We start from the raw sequence: 18,253 nt of genomic DNA, 5'->3' as shown, positions 1-18,253 counted from the left end.
TTAAGTTAGATGTCTATTATTGGGTGAAACGACATAAATCTTTGTTCTCTTCTAGGGTACTTCTCAATGATGTTGTTCACATGTTTATGAACTAAGCTTTTCTTAGATCAGATATAACACACACACGTATTCCTTTGTTGGACACAATAGCTCCTTCTATGGAGGAGGTAGCAGAGAGCAGAATCATGCCATTTAAAGTATTTCTGGAATGATTTAAGTACAGATAGTAACTGTGCCACCCACTGCAGTTAGCCAATGAATTCTAAGATCCTAATATTCATTTATTGACATACAATATGTATGTAACAATTTCTTTATTCATTATTTTTTACCGTAATACACTTTTATCTTCCAACACACCAGAACTTCACCATGAAACATGGGACATCTGATTTTTTATTTATTGTAATGATAAATTCATATAGTATTATATATATATATAATATATATATGTATGTATGTATACCTAAGAGTCAGTTTAAGAGCCTATAGAGGTATACAACCTCATTTGACCCTCTGTTTAGTTCTACCCTCACTGTCAGTAAACCAGAACCCCCTTGTATTTTATATGCTCCATTTGTCTCTACTGATGTATCCTTCTCCTCTCTTCACCCTATGCAGTACCCCTAGAGGTTTATCTTTCAAGTTTACATGAACTGAATTCTGAGTTTTTTCCAGGTCTCCATGGGAGACACCACCACGGGAGGGATGGTAGATGGACAGCAGATGAGATAAGGGAGGGTATTTACTCCTGGTTCCCTCTCCCTCAGGACCCTGTGTTGGGAGTCACCACAGTTCTTATGGGACAGCTCCCCCCACCCTGCTACAGCTCTCTATCTGGAAACCGAGGCCTCCTATGCCTTCTCAGACAGGGAGAATGGTTTCTTCCTGCTGCCTGCTTCACTATTTCTTGCTGTCTTACGTTGACTTTTCTCACACCTTTGAAAAACTTCCTTCATTTAACTCTCCTCACCATTTGTTTACTGCCAAAACTGAGCAGGATGTGTACATAATCATTTGTCAACTAAGTGTCATTTTGTGTTTTATACAAAAAGAATTTTGTTATTTTTGTATATTATGTAGCTCAGAATCTTCAGTTTTAATTAACTTGGACAAATTGGTAAGAAATATCAGTGCATTTTAATCTCTGGATTACTTTACCCCATCACCTCACTGATCTAACTCTCACACTGATCCCCTTTCCTTCTTCCAGCCCTGAAAAGCCCAGTCTGTCCTCTAGCCCCGCCCCATTGCATGGAAATGTGTATTAAAAAGAATGATAATATGAAAACTATCTAACTATTTTTAGGTCATGCAAACAATGTTAGCCATGGAAGAGTCCTGGCTGTGTTAAATACCCTCTTTGAATCCTATTCATAAACTCCAATCTGTTGGGAGCAGTTCCACTGTATTTATATAAGTAGATACTGAAAGACTAAGTACAAAATCCCTGGAGGTTCAGATGTGGATAATGTTTTAGACAATGAGACAGAAAACAATATACAGTCAATGATTGTTCTATATTCAGTGAGACTCTAAGTTCTCATTGCACATCTACCTTGTCTTTTTCCATGAAAGTTTCAGGGAATAACCAATCTTTCTCAAAATTTCTTTCAAAGTCGAGGAAAGACTACTCAGAGCATTGCAATTGTTATTATTTTATATATCTAGAACTAAAGGAAAATGCATGTATTAGTCATAAAGATGATGAAGCCTATGTACGATACAAATTGGTGAATCAGAATAATTTACACTTATCATTCCAGCACTTGATACAAAAATGGACAATATTGGCATGAATGAGAAAAGAGCAGTGTAGGGTAGAGAAGCAAGTCTGCCGTGGGTGACAAAAATGGAGAAGGATTCAAAAATGACTATTATGTAGCCACACCAATACCCTAGCAAAGAGAAAGAATGTGAGCTCTCTATCTTATAGTATTTATAGGTTCTATGTTTTGTGTTTACGTGATTAATTGGCTACTGGATTAATTATTGCATAATAAGAGCTTCTTTCCCAATGTTTATTTTTTTGCTGTTGTCCTTATAAAGATCTCACAAACACTAAAAACTATTGATTATTAATATAGAAAGTAGACCAAAAAATAGAAACATTATAAGAGAAAACTTGACAAAGAACTTTAAATATAGTAAAGAAAAGGTGTGCATACTTAAAAGTGAAAAATGGTGAAACTATCTAGCATTGCGCAAGGTGTATGGAGAGGCAAGGTGTAGCTAGAAAAGTAAGTTGGTTTCTTCCTTTTGAAGAACAACTTGATAATACAGTGTTTTACTTACAGCAATAATTTTTAGAGTAATAATTACGAAATAAACTAAATGTTCACGAGTAAGGGAGTAGTTACACATAGCTTGTACGTATAGTATGATCACTTTTTTCTCATAAAACAGTTTTTATGTGCATATTGATTCATATATAGGCAGTCATTACAACAAATGTAGTACCCTTTTCATTGCCTTGATTTTTTTGACATTGAGCATATAACAGTAACACACACACATAAACACAAACACCTGCATACACACTCACATTGGAAAAACGTCATATTTGAAATGGACAGATTAGGCATATAGTGTGTACGCTTTGGACATGGAAATTTAACATGTATATTATTATTTGGAAGAGATTGTTTCAACAGATATTTCATAGACAGAGTTAATAAAGAAGTATTTCTTAACAGAATAAATGAAGAAATGAGCAAATTTTATTGCTGTCTGTAATTCTGAAAAATATTTATTGCTTAGGTAGGTGAGGTTGTTAAATTACCATTTCAACGGATATGGACAGATCATATAATTTTGTCCTAAATATTTTGATAATTTTTATCAATTCTGCCACCTTCAAATGAAGAGAACAGCATATTTGACTTTGTGGCTTCACACAGATGTAAATTATGAATGCATTACTCAGAGAAACTATATGATAATTATAAGAAGTTAAAAGATTATACATTATTCATTAAATTTAATATACTTAAATCTAAATATGAATCTCTATAACTGATTTTACACATTTCACTTAGTCAATACTTTTATGTAATCAAGGGATTACACCTGAAAAAAAGGTCCAATTCCAATTTGGACACAATAGTTCCAATAAATATAATCATCGTTTAAAATCAGGAATATTTTTCTTCTTCTTTAATATTCTTGATTAAAACATGTTTTTTGCTTCAGGTCTTTGTAGCAGGAATAATTTATACAGATTAGTATTGATGGATGGAGGTATAGAAAGATTTATGGGGAGAAAGCCTTTAAATCCTCTATATTTCTGTGAGCTATTCATTAAAATTACACTGAGTTTAAATTTCTCTGATTAAAATAAGGCCAATATTCTAAATGCCAGTTTACAAATTTTTTAGGTGTAGATGGAAATTGCTTTGTGATTTCTACCATGGCTAAATTTCTTCTTCTAGTCCTAATCCTTTTATTATTATTTATGAGGAATAAAGTAGATTCAAGCACACACTTCACATGTAATTTTTTTTTTTTTTTTGGCATGGGCAACCTTCGGGAATTGAACCTAGGTCTCCGGCATGGCAGGCAAGAATTCTGCCAACGGGCCACTGTTGCGCCACCCCCTTCATGTGTAATTTTAAAACACACCTGCAAATTATTCTGGTTCTCCATGTGACCTGCACTTTCACTCATTAGTCTATTCTGCTTTTGGTTATGTTCTAAGAAACTGAAATATCATTAAAACAAAGACGGTGTATGTGTGTATTTGAAGTTTTTTTCCCAGAGCATGATTGGTCCAATTCTGAGAATAATGAATGACATATAGACTCTTTTAATTATGATATTGGTGAATGAAATAATCATTTCATTCTTTCATTCCTGTTTCTGTTTCATTTTAAGCTGTTAAAATTGTTACTGACAATGTAACTATTTTGGTTATATTTATAACTGTGATTAAAATGTGAGTATAGAGTACTGGAATTTAATTTTACTTAATAGCATTAAAATTGCAATGAGAAAGAAATGATGTAAGAAACACAGGACTTACAAAACACACATGAACAGTTCTTTTTCATCATACATAATTTTTGTTCATCAGCTTGAGTGGATTAGCTATCATTCTTGTAATGATTTTCTAAATTTGTTGAGAAAAACGATGAACTTCTCTAATGTTTAAAAATTCTAGACTTGAAGGAAGAAGGTTGGACTGAATGAGATTCCTTGTCAGAATGGCCAAGACAAGGACTCTGGAATTAAATTACTAGTGTTTGCAACCTGCTTCTCCCCTTACCACTTGTGTGACTTGGGGCAAGATACTTAGACTCTCTGGGCCTGGGCTTCTTCACCTTGATTTCAGGAAATATAATAACTATATGATTAGATTGGTTTGAAGGCTAAATGAGTTAAAATTGGTATTATCATTAGAACAGACCCATAGCATAGTTTAACAAAAATTAAATCAAATTTACATCAATGTATAAATTAAATATTTATTCAAGGCTCATAACAGTGGATTCTTGTATTCCGTTCTTATGGAGCTTTCAGTTTGTCATATTAACCTTAAAAGAAAGACAAACAAAATGTCTTCCAATGGAGGGAAGGAAGTTTCTGTGATTAAAATTGTAGAAGATGCAAATATATTTATTAATTGCCTTTGTTAAATGAGGTAGTAGCTATTAGGCTACATTTTAAAAAATTGAGTTAAAAAATAGACACTGATAACAAAGAGATTATAAACTCATAAGAGGGAAAAGACATTTTATAAGTGACCTACTAAGTGAATAAATTAATGAATGGCTGAATGAATGAGTATAGGTGAGTGCTCAAAGGATGTCAGATAGGCCAAGATGTGGGAGATATCATTGGGGTAGTACTTGTATCTGATATATGGGATCATCCACAGAAAAGTAACCATCTCTGTGTTATTTACCATGGTGGGAAGTCAGGAGAAAGAATTTGTGCAAAATCATGTCCCCCTTCCCCCCAAAATGATAATTTAGTGATAGCAGGGACTTGAAGAGAAATTTCCAGTTGGTGGTTGAAAATTCAGCTCTGAAGCTCAGAAAGTGGAGATTTTGGAGTTAGCAATCAATTAGCAAATGGAAGGTGATACTAAGAGGTGCATATATGGAAAAAAAATGAAGTTGTGATTTGTGGTGGATAGGAATCAGAGATAGACTTATAGCTTAAGATTCAATTTGACATGAATGACCCAGGATTAGAGCCTATGTAAAGATTGGATTTGAAAAGAACATTTCACAGTCTGAGGTCATAGTCATGACTATCAAATACTGAATGGCAGCAAGGAGGTAAAGGTGCTGAGGTTCCCAACTCATAACTCCCCTTCATTATAAGAGTGTATTGAATGGAAGTAAGGAATTGGAGACATTTATTGACTACTACTTTGAACAGGAAATGGGCAATGAAAGCAAAATGAAATTAGGAGCCAGTAGTAAAAGACAGATATTTGGGGCTTGATTTGCCATTTCAGAAGGGCCAAAATCTTAGAATGAGACCCTAGGATTGCGAAGGAAAAACACAAAATGATTGATGAAACAATACCCAAGGGAAGTGGGTGAGAAAAGCTTTTTTTTAAATCCAAAGCAGATTTCCCCAATATGTAAAATAAATTTATTGAAAGCAAAAGATATATTGCTCTCCCTGTCTATGAGAATTTAAACATTGAGCTTTTCTGCCATAAAATTGGTGTAATGGACAAGCAGAGATATCTATCTTATTGTTCAGAACATGTCAAGGAGAAAGCCAATTATGTCGTATTGCAGGTAAATGAGCTGTGAAGCTGATCCAGAAATAAAAGAGTGGAAAAAACCAGGGAAAGTTGCAGAATACATGAACTTTTAAAAGATGAGAATGTTTAGGGATATAGGCAATAATGGCTGATTCACTTGCCTATTTAAAATACTAAGATTCCAGATTCCCCAAGAGTAGTTTAAATTGAGGAATAATTGCATTTTATTTTATCATTAATAACAATTCAGTTTTACTTCTAGATTCTTGGAAATCTGCAGCTCACTAGTATGTTTGAATACTTCTTCCTGCTTTTCTCATTCTCTCATTTTCTCTCTCTCTCTCCTTCTTTTTCTTTTACTTTTGCATTAAAACCAGTAAATAAGCAAGAGAACACCCCCTTACTTCATTTTGCTTAATGCAGTAGAATAATAAGATTATATAACCTTGAATACAGGGGTCGGTTAAACATATATGCTCATTTTGATATTTAAGAGCATTAAAAAATGAGTTGCATAATTTGAGGCATGTGTCTTTCCTTTTGATTGTACAAATATTTTTATTCTGATAACAATCAAAACAATGCAAAATCAATACTCATGGGTATAAGGTGTTTTAGTTTGCTAAAGCTGATGAAATGTAATATACCAGAATAGGGATGGCTTTTACAGTGGGGATTTATTAACTTAGAAGGTTACAATTCTGTGGCCATGAAGGTATCCAAATCAAGGCATCAATAAATGGTTACATAAGTGAATATCAACAGATGGTTACATAAATTAATATCTTTTTTCTTTGGAAAAGTACATATCAGTAATAAGTATTCTAGGAGCATGATGCGTACCACCCACATCCAAGTGTTTACAAAATAGATAGATGACAAATGACAGATAGAAAGATGATAGATAGATAGAGGGATAGAGAGATAGAGAGAAAGAGAGAAAGAACGAATGATTTGCTGGTTTGAAAAGATTATGTAGCCTAGAAAAGCCATGTGTTAATCCTGATGCATTTTGTAAAGGCAGCCATTTCTTCTAATTTCTATTCAGTACTCTGGTTTGGAGACTTGATTAGATTATCTCCACAGAGATGTGACTCGCTCAATTGTGGGTATTAAATTTTGATTAGAAGAAGGTATGATTCCACCCATTCAGGTGGGTCTTGATTAGTTTACTGAAAACTTTTAAAAGAGAAAGCAAAAGCCAAATAAGTAGTGTTTTTTTTTTTTTTTTGTATGCTATATGCCTGGGGTCACATTTCATTCTTTTTCTATGTAAGTATCCTGTTATCGCAGCCACATTTGTTGAATTTTTGTTTGTGGGTTTTTTCTTTGTTTGTTTTTTGGGAAGTTCAAGGGCCAGGAATTGAATCCCAGTTCCCTGCATGGCAGGTGAGAATTCTACCACTGAACTACTCTTGCACCTCCAGCAGTTGATTTTTTAAAGCAGCAAAAACCTAACCATCAATGATTTCATCAAGAAAATGAGAGATACTCAGAAAGCATATTGTGTACATTTTCTTCATCTTTCTTCTGAATATTAGGTTACATGATGACTAAGATGTAGCATACTATAATTTATAGACATTTGGGGAACATTTATATTGAAATATAACAGAGATGTTAATATAGTATAGTGCAGTTTAGTGTAGTGTAGTATAGTAGTTTATGGTATAGTATAATGTACAGTATAGTATAATAAAACACAATATGGTATAGTGTAGTATAGTACAGTACAGTACAGTATAGTATAGTATAGTATAGTATGTGCTGGTTTGAAACTGTTGTGTACTCCAGAAAAGCCATGTTCTTTAATTCTCATTCAATATTATTGGGTGGGATCTTTCAGACAAAGTTGTTTCCATGGAGATGTGGGTGGGACCTTTTGATGAGATGGTTTCCATGGACATGTGTCCTTATCCATTCAAGGTGGGTCTCTGACTAGAGTTCCTTAAGTAAGAACCATTTTGGAAAAAGCTTCAGAGTTGACACACCCAGAGACTTTTAGAGATGTAGAAAGAAAACAGCCCCTGGGGAAGCCATTTGAAGAAGCTTGGAGAGAAAGCTACCAGATGTTGCAATGTGTCTTCCCAGCTGACAGGGCCCTAACATCATTGGCCCTTTCTTGAGTGAAGGTATCTTTCCCTTGATGCCTTAGTTTGGACATTTTTATAGCCTTAGAACTGTAAACTTGCAACTTAATAAATTCCCTTTTAATAAGTCATTCCGTTTCTAGACTATTGCATTCCAGCACTGTAACAACTAAGAGTATAGTATAGCTACCTAGATTGGTGGAGTGTGTCTTAAAGAAACTCTTCTAAAAGAATACATTATTGTTACTCTCAAATATTTTGATTCCAGAGCTTTGTTTGAGTGGAGATAGAATTTTTATAACAACCAAGCCTTTCAGGTATTTTTGCTGTGTTCACACTTATAGTGCTCCAAAGAACATTGTGTGGGGACCTCTACTTCTCAAGTGAACAGCCCTAATATGAGTAGTAGTGCCCATTTCAAATGATTTTGAAATAAGATTGCATTTCACAAGCTTTATGGAAATTTCATTTCTCTAGTTCAGCAATGAAACATCAAACATTGAATAAAGAAAAGCACACTAAATTGTATTGCTGAACATTTTATTACTCCACATGCACATTCTGTGGGATACTTGGTCTCAACCTCAGCAAAATCTCAATTCTATAGAATCAGGAGACTTGTAGATTAGTCAGGGGCCAGTAAATAATTTTAGTATTAAATTAGTACATATCTATGCAACAACTCACATATGTAATATGAAAGACAGGTACTAAACACAGAGTCAATATACACACTCAAGTTTCAGAATAGAAATGCTGTGTTCTGTTCATATGCTACTATGATTACAAACAGTTATGACGATTTCCAATAAAGAAAGAAGAAGGAACATGCATTTGTTTCTAGGTGCTTAAATGATATATGTTTAGAGTACACTTAACTCATTGGAACTGGAAAAAGTAAAAGATTATGTATATTTTATGTGTTTGAGTAAAAAGTTAATGAATGTTCATTTGTCCAAGATACTTCCATTATTTTTTATGTAGTTATGTATGAACTTTGCATATCATCAGATTATAATAACAAGATATAATGAAGCTGGTAAAGATATGATGTTTTGATTATTTTAGCATTCCTAATATTTTATGACTTTTATTTATCTGGTTAATGTAAAGCATCGGTATTTGGCACTTTATTTTCTAATAATATGCTTATATAATTTATATTTAAACTTTTTAAAAAATGTCACTTTTCTTAAAATATGAAATAAAAATATAATGAGGCATAGAAAAACTCTCAAATCAATATTTCATCTCAGGAACAGAAAATTCAATTCACTTACAAATATTTGGACAAGGAGTATAATATCAAAACATGAAAAATATTTTAGAGGTACAAACAAAATATTCTGATAGTATTTTGATAGCATTTTGATTGCTTAATTACGCTAATTTTTTTTTTATGGAAATTATCTTTCCTGCTGCTATTGTGGCTTTCAATTTTATCCTTATCTACAATTAATGGCACCTGCTTGAAAAGCCTGGCAATGTGGTTTGAGAAATAGCAAGAATCTAGTGGTCAGACATACAACCCACTAAAGAAGCTGTTTTTAATATGTCAAAGATGAAATTTTGTGGTTTGTGATTGCCCATTGGAATTGAAATTAAATGTCCAGCTTCTCTCTATTGAAGCAATGAGATCTTATATTCTATTACATCCTAATGATGATGGAAAGAAGGTACTCCAACTCAGTATTAGATGCGAATTAATATAGAAGAATTTCCAAATTATTATTATATAAATGCTTTTATATAATATATAATGCAATAATTTTTGGAAATTTTTAAAATTAATCTTAAAAACAACTATTTAAACTAGTTGGACAAAAGTAAAATTACATCTGCATCATTTGTAACTACAAAAAAATTCCTAGTGAATTCAAAATTTCACTGTAATGTAAAATTTTTAAAAATCATATTGGTAGATATTTAATGCATACCACTTTTCAAATATTTAAAGACAGAATTATAGATGAAAAGATAGATAAATTTCACTACATGATATTTTCAAATGTTTCCATAATAGATAGATGGACAGATATTGATATACTTATTAGTTAATATATGTAGTATACTCAGATTAAATGTTTTTGAAACTGCAGAGGTTAAAGTATATAAATATTTAAAACCCTTTATTATTTATTATTTAGAACATTATGAGAAAGAAGTTCTTATAGAATAGGAAAAACAAAATACAGATTAAAAATTCTTACTATATTAAGGTTTAAACAGAAATGATTATACAATGTAATTTCAAGGAGCTTATTAATGAAGAAAGAGATAAAGCAGAATATGCAAAACAAGCCTTTTATTATTTAACTCTTGACTGAACAGAGAAAAAGTTACAGGCCTGTCACTAAAATTTCATAAATAATTTTCATAGCTGTTTAATTATTAATAAAATTACATGTATCATTAAAAAATCAGATTGTGGCTATGTGTCCAGCACTCTTCTAAACATAAGAATATAGGAATAAAATTTAGAAAACACTCACATCTTCAAACAGATTCCATGGTAAAGAATAAATATTGGAGTTAGGTTCCATAAGCGGTAGAGGTAAGCTTATACGGAAAACTTTGGAGTTCCCTTCCCTCTCCTCACTCAGCCTTTTTTAATGTAGTTGATTATGGGTTAAAACACATTTTTAGATAAAGAGGCAGCAAATTGTAAGATTTCCCATTAGGTGACCTCTAAATTTCCAGTAAAGTGCAATGCAGGGTCATCTCCAAAAAGAAAGTATAAGCAAAATGTTCGAAAATTGACAATAATAGGAAATGCCTGGAATATGCTGGATGGACAATGAGAGATAGTTAAAGGGGTCCTGAAGGAAAGAGACAAGGTTGGGTTGGAAATTATGTGTTTTTAATACCACAGTGGTTCCCTTAGGCAATCCTTAACACCTTGTGAGCAGTAACAGCAACAAAAGCGATGACACGTGAATGCGCGATCAACTCAGGCTCTGGGATTGAAAGATACAGATTGAAAGTGGAGAAAAGAAGGGTGGGCCATGGTGGCTCAGCAGGTAGGAATGCTTACCTGCCATGCTCGAGGACCTGGGTTTGATTCCTGATGCCTGTCCATGTGAAAAAAGAAGTGGAAAAAAGGAAAGGAAATGCTTGTTGATGGCAGCATGGATAGATTATTATCAAGCAAAGCTTCACTTTTACTTAAAAAATAAACTATTGTAAAAAGTTGACTAACTTTTTCTAAAACACAGGTCCTTTGAATAGCAAATCAGGATTTAACTCAGAGCTATTTAACCTCAGAACATGTATTTGTCCATTAAACTATGCTTCAGTGGAGGTGGGCTCAAAATCTCTAGTGAAAATGTCATCAGAAAGTGGAGCTTGGTATCAGGCTTTTGAGGGCGAGAAGTGAAATCATAAACCACACAGTTTGCGGAAATTGGACATTTATTGAATTCTTAAGTCAAAGAGGACAATGGAGGTATAAGGTCTGAGACATGGGAATGCAGTGCAAGGGGGGATATACACTTATTTCAGGTTCAAAATGGGACAAAAACAGACATAAATACATATAATCGAAATCAGTTTGAGCTAGAGCCTGGTTTTAGTTATTTATCAGATGTGTTTTCCTGTGGAGAACAAGTGGTTTGAAAGCATTTTATATTTAATTGTGTCTGCATATTTTAGAAATCTCTATAGCAAGTACTGGAATTAAGCATGTATTTTGCTTTAGAGCATTATTGTATTTCAAATTTAACAATAACATCCAATCATTATAGGGACAATGGGTTTCTTATTTCTAATCTGAAAAGCATTTATGGCTACTATGAGGCCACTTGGTGTGTCAAAGACCTTAGTAAGCTAGAAAGAAATAAAATGTTTTACTAATATGCATTTTCACAGGTTATTTTTCTTTTATCAGAAAATTATACTTAAGCATCTCTGATAAAATGTTCCAGTTACTTTGTATTGCTCGTGGTCATCATAGCAGAACAGACACATTGGAAGGTTGTTTCTTTGCATCGAATAGACTTACAACAAATCTTTATGTCTGCACTTGCTGTACATTTTGGAGCTATTTGAGACATTGTGGGCACTTTGAGACGAAAGATCATAAAAATTATGTTAATAATAATGCATATGTGCAAATGGTAAGGATGCTTCTCTCAGGCATCTGACACATTGTGTCTTTTTAATGGACTTAATTTTTAGAACAGTCTAAAATTTGCAGACAAATTGAGAAGATGGTAGAGTTCCTAATATACCCTCACCCAGTTATTGCCATCTTATACTAGTATGGCCCATTTGTTATACTTGATGAGTTAAAATTGATACATTATTATTAATTAAAGCCCGCAGTTTATTCATATTTCATTGGATTTACCTTATGTCTTTTACTCTTCCAGGCGCTCTCAAAAAACCACATTATATTTACTTCTCATGACTTCTTAGCTTCCTTTGGGCTGTGACAGTTCCGCAGACTTTACAGGTTTTTGATGACCTGAGAGTTGGAGGAGCACTGGCCAAATACTTAGTCCCTCTATTGGGATTTGTCGTATGTTTTTATAGTGATTAAAAGGGGTTACAGATTTGGGGAGGAAGACCACAAAAGTAAAGTGCCTTTCCATTGCTTCATATCAAATTCTATTTTTTGACTGTTAATATTGAATTTGGCGGCTTGAGTGGATGCTACAGCTAAGCATTTGCTGATTTGATCTTTTGCCATAATCAGGCTGGTGTTGCCATTGGAAGACGGTGTGAAAAATGTGATGGCGAGTGTGTGACCTGTGATTCTTACATGCATTCCTGCACCAGGTAGCGCAGATGTGGTGAGTGTAACGAGAGTTTTACCAGGGGTGCTATGTGATCTTTGGGGGTCCCCGAGTCTCTGATGCTTATCATTGTCAGGAGTGCACCATTCAGGATAGAGATGGTTGCCCAAAGACTGCCAATTTGGAGAGCTCCAAGACTGACCTCTTCTATGAATGCAAAAAAGTATGGCTTCAAGAAGAGGTGATTAGTGGGTGGCTCTTTCCTGCCCCCATAAAGCTGCCTCAGCTCCCAAGAAGACACCGACAACCAGCAGCAGAATGGAAGGGGAGACTGCAGCACAACTAGGCTTGCTTTTCCAAATATTAGCACCTTTCTATCCCTTTCTTCTCCCCTCACCCAGAATTGTGGCAGGAATGGAAAGGGATGCTTCATTGAACACTGTCGGGCTGTATCAGAGAAGAACCAGTAAATTCATTCATGATTTTTTCTTGTATTTAAGAAGCAAGGCTCTTGTGCGCCACACCAACATGTTCTCTGCACCAGGAGCCTCCATAACAGGAAAATACCATTTTAGGCTTATGCTTGATGTGCTGTCTATGAAGCTATCTTTCATTACCCCCATAAAAAACGTGTCCTTGTAGCAGCCCTGATGGCAGCTACCCTTAATGAAGCTCCTCAATGTGTAGGGGGAGCTATCTGAACAATAAATACGGGTATTTTATCTTATAAAGCTAAAAATATATATATATTGAATTTGATCAACTGGCTGAGATAATGTTTGTCAGATTTCTCCCCCTTAAAGTTATTCTTCACTCCCATTCCCTATTTATATTGTAATCTAAGGAAGGAAGTCCTTATCATAGCTGGCATTGAAAGACTGGAGATTTTTCTATCCCTTATTGAGGGAGCTGTGTCTACATAAATTATTTGGCATTCTTTTGCATGGGTGATCTAGTGCTTCTCCCCAATTTATTTATTTGCATAATATTTTTTTACATCAGCAATGATTATGGGATTGTATTTTATACTTTGGATTATAATCAAATGCTCTTTTATTTATATTGATTTTCAAATTATTCCAGCTTTGGCATTTGGGTACACTTCCAGGGATTCCTGCATTTGACATACCCTATCATTTAATTTATAAATTTTATTGTTTTCTATTTCCTTACCATCTAACATTGCTAGATACTTCAGGGTCATCTTGAATATATCTTTCCCCAGTCCTAGAATCAGCCATTTCTCTAATGATCACTGCTTCCTTTTATTGAGAGTAGTAGGTGTGCTCATTGCTAATGGAGTGCCACTGGTTGTAGGCCCTCTTATTTGATAGTGTCAAAAAAAGCATGTGAGTAAACTAACCTATATATATATACATATCAATAAACCTTTCTGTATATCACCATCTATATCTATAATAAGTTAAATATGGGCTCATATTGATATCTCCAACTCTAATCCATTAAAAGGGTGATTTTAGTGCCCCTTCCATCAGTAAGTACCCACTCCAACATTGAGAAGCCTGGTTCTCACCATCTACCATCTATTTACCTAATACTTACAATTCTCTTATACATGTATAGAGGTATGAGAATAATCAGCACATACTTTAAGGGACAAAATCTTTATCAAAGAGAGTACAGTGCTTTTGTGGATTTACTTTTGCCTTTGGCCTTATAGACTCCACTCACTCCCAAACTTATTTAGGTCAGAACCATCGCCCTCCACCCTCTTCAGTGAGAAAGTTCCATACATGTGTAATAGAGTTCAATTCTAATTTTATTATGGAAGCCAAATTCTAACCCTGCTATACAAACTGAAAGCCAGTAGACCCAAAAAGCCAGAGAAACCAGGAGAGTGTTGCTTCCTATGAAACGGAGTTCGAAGGATATTAAGGAAAGAATGAAAGACAGAATGAAAGGCAGACACAGATGGGTTCAGGGGGTCTGAAGCTCAGCGATAACAGACCAGAGACATCAGACAACTTTATTCTTAACTGGTTCCTGCTTATATACTGCAAGGTTCACGTGACAAAGAGTATGCATGCGCCTGGTGAGAATACAGGGTGCTTACTTAAGATGACCACAAAGAACCTGGGGCTAAGACAAAACAAACATTCTCTGTCTCCCAGACTCTTCTCCATTAAGCAAGTAACTGTCTCCTCAATTTCTTGCCACCACTTTAACACCAGCTGCTCCCAACAAATTCTGCAGGTCTTGTTTTAACCTTTGGCTCCTACAAGACAGAACACCATAAAACAGAGGATTGCCATCAGAATGCTGTAGAATTCAGAGAAAGCAGGGCATTTTTAATACTTTAATTTTGGATTTCTGGTCTTCAAAGCTGTGAGCCAATAAGTTCCTATTGCTAAGCCAACCAGGTTAACAGCATTCAACATAGCAGCTCTAGCAACTAATGCATCAAGCTAGTCCAGAAGAAATCTTCTGATCCCACCCTAAATTGACAACCTACAGAACTGTGAGCAAAATCTGAAGGCCTTGTTTAAAGTTACTAAGTTCTGGAGTGGTGTGTTATGCATCAAAATCTAGGTGATACCTAAATCAGTATTAGAAATCCTAAAAATGTGAAATTGGCTTTGAGATCAAATAGTATGTAGAGACTGAAAAAATGATGAATAAATTATTAGCAAAGGCTGCAAAATTGGTGAAGATAGTGTAATCGGAGTCTGGAAAAATTGTACCTATAGTAGTGAAATAGCTCCCAAAACTATGGTTTGTGTTTACTTAGAAGATATAAAATGTACTAAGGTAATTGGTTTTGGCTAATGATCAATCTAGGTGGAATGTTGAAAGTAACAGCTAAGTGCACTTAGCTGAGTTTTATAAGGAATTGCAAGAGAAACATGAGCTAAAGAAATAATTAGAGATTTAAGGTTGAATTTCAATAGAATATACAGGGCCTTTTTGTAGACTGTGAGATCAAACTATTGTTTTCATATATAGTTTGCTCAGTCAATAAAAGATTTTGAAGTGGAACAAGACTTGAAGAGAAAGATAAAATCACAGGTATGGTGATGTGCTTATTTGCAATGAGTAAGACATTCAAGACTGGACAACAAATATTCTCAGTTCTAAGGTGTATATTCCATAAGCTTGGATGCCTAAAGCATGGAGAAGTCCATGTAGAAATAAATTATTAATGTGGCTTTTGACAAGTGAAATACACTCAAATTAAGTCACACATATTCAAAGATTTTATAAAAGCATAGAAGTAAAATCACTACTTACTTAGACTAGAAATGACTGAAATAGCTCAAAATGCAAAAAGTTTTCAGGGATCCAACTTTATTTAAAAAGGAAGCACACAGAGAAGTTGTTTATATACACACACAAACCATTTCTTAAGGGAAAAAAAAACAGCTCAGAAGCAATGGATTAGGTAATCCCTTCCAGGAAGTATAACAGAACAATGAAGCCAGAGCTAGTCCCAGAAAGCTCCAGATATTAATAGCCTGGGGAGCTATTCTCAGGAGCACAAATGGGCTCTAATGAAGGTCCATTATGTTCTTTAGTTAGAGGACTAGGCGACATTTGCCAAGTGGAATTTCAGAAATGCTATGTGCCAATCACTGTTTCATGCCTCCCCTTTTTTTCCTCTGTGAATGGGGGTGACACTTGCGTATCCTGCCCTTGTTTTCTTTTGAAGATCAAGGAGTGATGACTTGTCATTTTTGATCAGAGGCTTCTACATTGAGAAGAGCCACATCTAGAGGTGGTCTACATCATCAGATGATTTTCTTCAAACACAATGCCATTGATAAGAGGAGATTCAGGTATCTGAAAAACTCACTGGTAGACATGTGAAAATTGTAGTCAGAAGACTGGCAATAGTTTTTTGTTTTCTGAAAAAAAAAAAAAAGGAATGACCACAAATTTCTTCCCTGCATTCACATCCCTTTGCAATGCTACTTTTTAGCACCTCCCCCCCCCATCAATATTGTGACTGGCTTTGAAAAAACAAATTCAGCGTTAGTGACATTGTGGCACATCCAAACTTTGATCCCAAAAGACAGTATCTGCTTCTGCACTTAGAATCCTTTCCAGATGTCTTGTGAAAAGTTTAGAAGGTAAAAGGCCATATGCAGCAGAGTCAAACTGGTTGAGCTGAGGCCAGGGACACCAGCCAGCTCTCAACCTTGTGCACTAAATAAATGATTATTATTTTAAGGATCTAAGTCATGGGTGAAATCAAAACAAAATTTAAAGAGTGAAGTTAAATAATTGTTCTGATAGGATTATATCATGGAATGTTATAGGAAGCTGATAGATTATATTAAGGTAGCAAATAATGAATTTTGGAAGCAGCACTGTTTCTGGTGTGTAATACTTCTGAGAATAACTATAAAAGTTTGCAGCTAAGGTAGAGTACAGTGAATTTTAAATGGAGATACATAATTCAAGGAAATGAATGGGTTTGGTGGTGTAAGCCCCGTTTGCATAGAAGGAGTTTGAAACACTGGTAATGATTTTAAGATATGAGCTGGAAAGAAGACTGAGGTCTTGGTGCTAAAATTTCAGAAAATAAAGCAAAATGGTCAGGAGTGGTTAACTTCCTGCAGTGGGGATGGTGCGAAGGGCTCAGTCCAGTGGAATGAATTTTGAAAATAACTGCAGGTCAAGTAATTATCTGTAAACTTCTGGAAATATATCTGTAGATTAAGATAGATAATGAAATTATTATGTGCTTTTTAATATAATGCTGAATTATTTTTATGGTGATAAAGAAAAAAAACAACTTTAAAAAAACTGAATGAAGAAAAAGAAATTGCCAATGAAGATTATTCTTAAATTGGGAACTTTAATTTTAAAAATACATTAAAGAGGGTGGTGCAATGGTGGCTCAGTGGCAGAATTCTCACCTGCCATGCCAGAGACCTGGGTTTGATTCCTGCAGCCTGCCCATGTAAAGAAAACAAAACAAAACAAAATTTTATATATATAAAAAAATTTTATATATATATATATATATAATTTAAAGAAAAATGCCCTTTGAGTTGTCAGAAGGAATATAGTAACTTTTCTATATTTACAAAGTAATACATCTCAGAATTAATCAGAATAAACAGTCAGGGGATGGCCATTTTTTTTTCTGTTACTCTGGACTCAGACCCCTCACTGGGAGAGACAATGTCCATTGGATAAAACTGGAAGAAAAGGTCCCTGTGGCCAGAGGGAGCAGCTACAAGTGATATATGTTGCAACAATTTCTACCTAACCCTTTGGGGTTGAATAACAAATGGAAAATTACACAGTACCCAACCCCATTATCCCCTAACGGCAGGGAGAAGAAAAATAAATCAAGGAAGGCCTCTGAGTGTGTAAATAGACTGGCAGAAAGAAATTGTTTAGAATATGGACTTTCACTAACACTAAAAGCTCAAAGAGCTAAGAACCATGGAATTAGAGTTAGAATACTAATTTGCATAAAAATTACCTACTAAATCACTTTTGGCAACTATCTGAAATTTTATAGGAAAGGTTTCACATGCTTAGGGTTTATTCTCTAATTTCTCTCTCTCGTCTGTCCCTCTTCTTTAGAAGAACAGCTGCTGTCCCACTTTAATGTGTACATGTGGGGTGGAAAGTTAGTCGAAATTTATTTTTTCCCTAGTCATAACAGCGACTATAGAACCCAGAATAAAATATGTGCATGACTGAATTTCCCTGGCAACAGTAACGACCCA

At 34.5% G+C, this 18,253-nt stretch overlaps 1 long non-coding RNA gene across 3 annotated transcripts in view; it reads left to right on the top strand.

The window, feature by feature from the left end:
* The window catches only part of LOC143647165 (uncharacterized), a 103,342-nt gene that overhangs the window by 16,585 nt on the left and 68,504 nt on the right, over positions 1-18,253 (top strand). The window contains exons 4-5 of one of the 3 annotated variants that reach the window (XR_013157889.1): positions 12,509-12,591; positions 16,216-16,342. This is a non-coding gene — a long non-coding RNA (uncharacterized LOC143647165). Of the gene's footprint in view, positions 1-12,508; positions 12,606-16,215; positions 16,343-18,253 lie in introns of all 3 variants that reach the window. The other 2 variants (XR_013157887.1, XR_013157888.1) reach the window with 2 other exon arrangements.

This window comes from Tamandua tetradactyla, chromosome 9 (assembly GCF_023851605.1).
Source record: "Tamandua tetradactyla isolate mTamTet1 chromosome 9, mTamTet1.pri, whole genome shotgun sequence".
Taxonomy (NCBI): Eukaryota; Metazoa; Chordata; class Mammalia; order Pilosa; family Myrmecophagidae; genus Tamandua; species Tamandua tetradactyla.
This window is presented reverse-complemented; position numbering and strand designations above follow the sequence as displayed.